The sequence below is a fragment of the Balaenoptera borealis genome, assembly GCF_965194805.1.
Source record: "Balaenoptera borealis genome assembly, chromosome: 9".
NCBI classification, from domain to species: Eukaryota; Metazoa; Chordata; class Mammalia; order Artiodactyla; family Balaenopteridae; genus Balaenoptera; species Balaenoptera borealis.
Window position 1 is genome coordinate 16,407,598 of NC_138873.1, and position 7,980 is coordinate 16,415,577.

A 7,980-nucleotide genomic window follows, 5' to 3' on the forward strand; every position below is an offset into this window, starting at 1 on the left:
CAGTGATTTCTCCCAGACAGGCCCTTTTCTCTCTCTCTGACTGTTTTTAGCCCCCATTTGCTCGAAATCACCTGCTCAGCAGTCCTCTGGGCGCCGTGTTTTGCTCGACCATGACGCCTTTGCTCTCCCATCACCCTTGACCTCTTGCCCCCCACCCCTGCCCTCAAACCTCCCCAGCCTTCACGCTTCCTCCACAAAGCCTGCCCGGCGTCCCAGCACCTTCTACTCAGATGGCGTCCTGCTGTCCTTTCAGGGGCTGGATGTGTCCCGTCTGCTCCACGGCGCCCTGGCTCTGAATGGTGATTGGAGGCTCATCATTGAACTCTCTCCTTGTATTCAGGCTGGACGTCCCCAACAAGACCACACACACACTTGGAGGGTTGGGGCTCTGTCTTTAACCTTGTCTCTCCATCAGCCCTGAGGCCAGGCAGTCGAGGCCAGAGAGGTTACGTTACAGAAAGAAAACGGTCCCTAATCCCAATGGCTAAGACCACAGAGCTCGTTTCCCCACTGTGCTCTGGGTCGGCTGCAGGCTGGCTGGGGCTGTGCGCGCACAGACTGCTCTCAAATGGGCACAGCTGCTTAGAACTCCTCCCAGGCTCATCACTGCTCACGTTTCATTGGCCAAAACAAGTGACATGACGACACCTAACTCCCCAGGGGCAGGAAAATGCAATTCTATTGTATGTCTGCATATGGTAGGCATATTTGTAGAACAGCACTATGACAATTTGCCTGCAGTGGCTTAGAGAGAAATGTTTGTTGATTGAAAACCTCAGTGGAAGGAATGAATTAAATGAAGCATGGTGCATCCATTTAATAGAATACTGTAAGCCACTGAAATGGTATCGTAGGAGGACGTTGATGACATAGAAAATGTTGAGCACACATTATGAAGTAGAAAAGTGGATTATAAAAAGAATGTACCACATGATCTCTCTTTTTTGTGTAAAAAAATGCATATTATATTTATAGAAAAGAACCAAAGGAAATTGACTAGAAGTTCAAGAGAATATATCCGGGTGGGGGGATTATGATTACAGGTGACCCTCTCCCCTTTTTGGTCGCTATAGTTTTCTAAATCTTCTATAGCTAATAACTTTGGTAACAAGAAAACAATTTCTTGCTAAACAATGCTGCCTTTAAAAAAAATAATAAAAATACACATTCATTATAGAAGATTCAGAAAATTCAGGCATCTTGAATTGACATCTGATAACACCAAGGTGTAGATCCTTCCAGACCTCTTTCCATACATGCGTGCACATTTAATGGAAAGCGGATCCTCATGGGCTAGGGCCCGGGTCACACCTGGCTGATGTCAGTGACGTCACAGTCCGGGTGAGCACGGCCGGCTCGGCACAGCCAGCCTCACGCTGGGTCCACGGCCAGAGCATCTCGTGCAGGCCCTGGACCCCGGGAAGGCTGAAGGATCTGGGCAGGCCCCGCCCAAGCTCTATGTCTGCCGGCTGCAGTGGCTGTTGCATGAAGACCTTTTGGCATCCTGGGCCACGGACACTTGCATCTGGGATCCTGCGATTGCGGGGGAAAGGGGGCAGCTCTCACTGTCCAGCTGATCGCCTGGGGGAGGAGGAAGATGGACATTTCCCATTCTCTGTTTGTGTTCTTTGAGTTGATTCAGCTCCAGGGAATTTTTCTGGCCAAGGCATTTTTAAAATAACTCTTCACAAACTATTTGGTGCAAATACGGTTGATTTGTGGCTCTGCTGACCTTTGATTTGTTGGCAAGTCCCTGCCTGGGGCCCTGAGGAAATTTCCCTTTGCTTGTTTACCAAGAGTGGTTTAGGAGCTGCAGTGCCAAGAAGGGTTCCCTAGCTCTTCTGCCCCAGGACCTGACCGCGTGGCCCCTGCCCTCAGGGCTCACACCCTGGTCGGAGCTCAGCCTCATATCTCATATGGAAAGGCAGTTATCCTTTGGACTCCCTGGACCACGTCACGCATAGTCTCTGGCTTTTAACCCCTTTGCAGAAGCCCCCGAGGAGATTCCCAGCGCGGTGCATCTCACCGTGCATCTCACCTGCAGCCCCGCTTCGTCCCCGGCGTCTTCCACACCTGCTCTTTCCTCGCCGGGAGCTGAGCCACACGACTTTGTATTGATTCTGATGGGTCAGCTCATTACAGAGTCTGGGAGCACAGCCAGGGCCTGTGGTGCCCATGGGCTCTGGTGGCTCGGGCCTCCTTTCTGGGGCCTGTAGGTGAGGGCTGTGCTGGAGCCATTGCGGCTGGTGGACCAGACGTGGTGCTTTCCCGTCAGGATGGAGCTGGAAGGAAACTCCCAGGGACTGCCTTCCTGGGAGGCTCGCTCAAGGCCCAGGGGAGCTTTCGGCCCCAGGACCCTTCCGGGCAGGGACCAATAGTTCTCTTCTTTGTGAAGGAGAAAGCATGGCTGTCTGCTGGGACCTCTGGGGACATGGAGGCCATAAAGAGTGGACAGAAGCTTCGGGAAGGTGGGAGGGGGCTTCTTAGGGGCCCACCGTGTGGCTGCAGCAGTTTGCTTAAGTCAGTGACCACTTTCATCACGGGGACGGACGGTCATGTGGAAAACTGCGTTGTTCTCACTGAAGGAGTGAAGAGAGCTGGGGTCGGAGGCTTGACGAGGGCTGGACAACAGGTAGCAAAGACCAAATTGCTCCTGGTGCGGGGCTGCCGCCCCCTGTGATTTAAGGAGGCTCCAAACAGCTCCAGAGAACAGAACAGAAAACAAAACAAAACGAAACCCTGTTTAGGACAGTTGATTGTTGACAAAGGTGCAAAGGCAATTCAGTGGAGAAAGGATAGTTTTTTAAACAAATGGTGTTAGAGCAATTGAACGTCCATGTACAAACCAAATCAAAACAAAAACTCAAACTGAGATCATTATTTGAACTTGTGCCACATACAAAAATTAAGTCAAAATGGGCAGTAGACACACATGTAAAACCTAAGACTATAAAACTTCTAGTTTCATGTCTATAAAAACACATAGACATCTTTTTGACCTTTAAGACAAAGATTTCTTAGATACAAAAGCATGATCCATAAAAGAAAATATTGGTAAACTGGACTGCTCTTCGAAAGATGCTATTAAGAGAATGAAAAGATAAGCCATAGACTGAGAGAAAACACTTGCAAAACATGTACCTGCTAAATAACTTGTGTCCAGACAATATAAAGAACTCTTGAAACTCAATAATAAAACAGACCAATAAAAATATTGAATAAGACACTTCACCAAAGAAGATGTATAGATGGCTAACAAGCACATGAAAATATGCTCAACATAATTAGTCGTTAGGAAAATGCGAATTAAAACCACAATGGGATACCGCTACCCCACCTATTAGAATGACTAAAATAAAAAAGATAGACCATATCAAGTGTTGGCAAGGATGTGGAGGAACTGGAACTGAGTCACTGTTGGTGGAATGTACCATCAATAAAATGGTACAACCACTTTGGAAAACAGTTTGGCCGTTCTTTAAAAAGTTAAACACTCACCTGCCATGTGATCCAGCTGCTTCACTCCTAGGTATTTACCCCAGAGACATGAAAGTATATATCCATATGAAGACTTTCACATAAATTTTTATACCAGCTTTTATTTGTCATAGTCAAACACTGGAAACAACCTGAATGCCCATCACCAGGTGACTGAATAAACAATTTGTAGCATAACCATGTGGTGGAATGCCACTAAGCAGGGGGAAAGGAATGAACTCCTCCTGGTATGTGCAACATGAATGAATCTCAAATGAGGCTGTGACAGAAGCCCATCACATGAGAGTACATAATGTATGATAGCATTTATGTAGAACTCTAGAAAATGTAATCTGATTTCTAGTGCCAGAGAGCAGATGCAACTTTACCTGGAGATAAGGGAGTGGGGAGGGGGAGGAGGGTGGGATTACCCAGGGGCACGAGGGAACTTGGGGGCCATGGATACACCATCATCTTGATTGCAATGATGGTTTCGTGGGTGTATACAGATGCCAACATTCATCAACTGTACACTTTAAATATGTGCGGTTTGTAGTATGTTAATTATATTTTGGTAAAACTCTTTAGAAGAAAAACAAAAACTGCATAGAAACGTGTTCCCAAAAGAACTAATTCTGGAGGGTCTGATGTGGACCGGCTTTCGCTGTGAGTCTGGTGAGTTGGGTCCCAGCCTCACCCCTTCGCCTCTCTATCCTGCACGGAGTCCAGCAGGAGGGGCCCCTGCCCTGTGTGTCCCCACTGAATGAAGTGGGTCCATCTAAGGCTCAGGGGCACGTGGGGGGCGGTCTGTGGAGAGACTGCAGGGCTACCGGGCCTTCCGCAGAGCACAGGGCCCTGTCCTGGCTGTTCCCAGGGCCCCCTCCTCCAGGTAGGTCCCCTTGTGGCTGGGCTGCTGGACCGCTCTCCTGACCCCCATCCAGTCCCTGCTCTGCTATCCAGGGCCTTTTTCTCTGGCCCTTCATGGACACCTTGGTGGAGGGGCGTAAGTTCCTGAAGGTGGCAGCCCTTCTCATTTCAGGCCCAGCACTGAAATGCCCTGGAGGAGATTTGGTGGAAAGACAAGGAACGTGGGGCACAGGCAGCTTCTTAAATAAGTGCTCCAGGAACAGCTGAAAAATGGGAGGAGCAGGGAAGGGAGAAAGTGACAGCAGAAAAGGAGAAAGCATGAGAAAATACCAGCTTCCCAGTTCTGTCCATTCGCCAGGGTACCAGTACTAGTGTTTACTTGGTATTTCTCCTTACTTGATTTTACACCTACCCATTTTTTTTTTAACATCTTTATTGGCGTATAATTGCTTTACAATGGTGTGTTAGTTTCTGCTTTATAACAAAGTGAATCAGCTATACATATACATATATCCCCATATCCCCTCCCTCTTGCATCTCGCTCTCACCCTCCCTATCCCACCTCTCTAGGTGGTCACAAAGCACCGAGCTCATCTCCCTGTGCTATGCGGCTGCTTCCCACTAGCTATCTATTTTACATTTTTCCTACCCATTTTTTTTAATCTCTTATTTTTTATTCTCATACTTTCTTTTTCATGGAAAGGCACTTTATTTTAAATGTAGCAGTGTGTACATGTCAATGCAGAGCTCCCAATCTGTACTACACCCTCTCCACCCCTGCCGCTTCCCTCCTGGTAACTGCAAGTTCGTTCTCCAACTCTGAGTCTGTTTCTGTTTTGTAAATAAGTTCATTTGTATTGGTTTTTTCTTTTTTCTTTTTTTTTTAAGATTCTGCCTATAAGAGATATCATATGATATTTGTCTTTCCCCGTCTGACTTACTTCACTTAGTATGATAATCTCAGGTCCATCCATGTTGCTGCAAGTGGCATTATTTCATTCTTTTTATGGCTGAGTAACATTCCATTGTATATTATGTGCCACATCTTCTTTATCCATTTGTCTGTCAATGGACATTTATGTTGCTTCCATGTCTTGGCTATTGCAAATAGAGCTGCAATGAACATTGGGGTGCATGTATGCTTTCGAACAATGTTTTTCTCTGGCTATATGCCAAGAGTGGAATTGCTGGATCATATGTTAGCTCTTTTTTTGGTTTTTTTAAGGAACTTCCATACTGTTCTTCACAGTGGTTGTACCAATTTACATTCCCACCAACAGTGTAGGAGGGTTCCAGTTTCTCCACACCCTCTCTAGCATTTACTGTTTGTGGATTTTTTTGATGATGGCCATTCTGACTGGTGTGCGGTGATATCTCATTGCAGCTTTGATTTGCATTTCTCTACTAATTAGTGATGTTGAGCATCTTTTCATGTGCCTCTTGGCCATCTGTATGTCTTCTTTGGAGAAATGTTTGTTTAGGTCTTCTGCCCATTTTTTGATTTTTTTTTTTTTTTTTTTGATATTGAGCTGCATGAGCTGTCCGTAAATTTTGGAGATTAATCCCTTGTCAGTAGCATCGTTTGCAAATATTTTCTCCCATTCTGTGGGTTGTCTTTTCGTTTTGTTTACAGTTTCCTTTGCTGTGCAAAAGTTTTTGAGTTTAATTAGGTCCCAGTGGTTTATTTTTGTTTGTTTGTTTATTTATTTATTAATTTTTGGCTGCGTTGGGTCTTCGTTGCTGCGTGGGCTTTCTCTAGTTGCGGTGAGCCGGGGCTACTCTTTGTTGCGGTGCGCGGGCTTCTCATAGAGGTGGCTTCTCTTGTTGTGGAGCACGGACTCTAGGCGCCCGGACTTCAGTAGTTGTGGCTCACGGGCTCTAGAGTGCAGGCTCAGTAGTTGTGGCGCACGGGCTTAGTTGCTCCACGGCATGTGGGATCTTCCTGGACCAGGGCTTGAACCCATGTCCCCTGCATTGGCAGGCGGACTCTTAACCACTGCACCAGCAGGGAAGCCCCATTAATTTTGTTTTTATTTTCATTACTCTGGGAGATGGATTGGAAAAGATATTGCTGCGATTTATGTCAAAGAGTGTTCTGCCTATGTTTTCCTGTAAGGGTTTTACAGTATCCGGTCTTACATTTAGTTCTTTAATCCATTTGGAGTTTATTTTTGTGTTTGTACACCTACCCATTTCTATCTAGCATTTTCCAAGCAGCAGTATCTGTGAAGTCCTGGGTTTATATGTTAGCTACATTCTTTCCAGTACACATGAAAGAGTTATGTAACTAAAGGTATTTCTATAAAGATGGAAAGTAGATTAGTGGTTGCCTAGGGCTGGGGAACGGGGCGTTGTTGGGAGAAGTAAGGGGATAATAACTAAAGGGTACGGGCTTTCCTTTCAGACTGATGAGAAGGTTCTAAGTTAGATCATGGTGTTGGTTGTACAACTCTGTGAATGTACTAAAAACCTTGAGTTATACACTTTAAATGGGTGAATTGTATGGCCTGTGTATTATACCTCATTAAAGCTGTTACAAAGTGAAAAGAAAAGGAAAAGAAAGAAAGCTGGTCTGAGTAACATCCCGAATCTTCCTGCATCTCTCAGTGGGGCAGGGACCACATGGAAATATTTGGCTGTAAGAGATCCTGGGTCCCTTCTGCGTCTAACATCTCAGGGTTCCTGTTAAAGTTGCATCTGCAAGGAACCGACTGCCCCATGCTTCCCAGATAAGTAAGTGGTGGCAGCCTGTCTGGGAGCTGAGACAGGCACAGCCCAGTCTCATCCAGGAGTGAGCACTTCGCTGGCAATAATCTGAGCCTGGCTGTGGGCTGTGGGCAGGGCTTTGCCCCATCACAGTATCAAGGGCTGCACATCAAGCAGTGACTTGAAGCAGCCACCAAACATCCATCACTATTGCACCACCAAGAAAACATCTGGGGTCCAAAGTTGCAGCTGACCCCGCTCTCAGAGTCGCTTGACCACGAGACCATTGGACACTTCTGTGGGTCCAGGGTTGACAAGGTATCTAAACCAAAGGAGACAAAGAACCTGGAGCCACTTGAAAGCCCTCAGGCGAGGCAGGGCTCCTTGGGTGACAGTCATCCAGCTTGCCCAGGACTGCTCCAGTTTTAGCACCGAAAGCCCCACATCCCCAGGAAACACCTCAGTCCTGGGCAAACCAGAGAGCTGGTCACCCCAGCTCCTCACAAATCCATGACCCCTGAGGCAAACTGCCAGGTCAAAAGACTCCGGAAATGCTACAGGAATTGGCTTTCACCCTCCTGTGCTCCGATATCCACAATGACCGGAATGTGTCCTGGAGAAGGGAAAGAGGAGGGTTTTGATACAAGCCTGGCAACTCATTTTCCAGGAACAGAAAACAACAAGAAGCTGGACCGTGGGGAATCAGGCCCTTGGCCAGGGCACCTGTGGGGCAGTGGGCACTTGCCTCCCTCAGCTCCTACCCTCATCCTCTGGAGGGTGAACTCTTACTGATTGTGATGGTTCATTTATGTATCAACTTGACTGGGCCACAGGGTGCCCAGATGTTTGGTCAGATAGTATTCTGGGTGTGTCTGTGAGGGTGCTTCGGGATGAGATTAACATTTGAATTGGAGACTGAGTAAAGCAGAG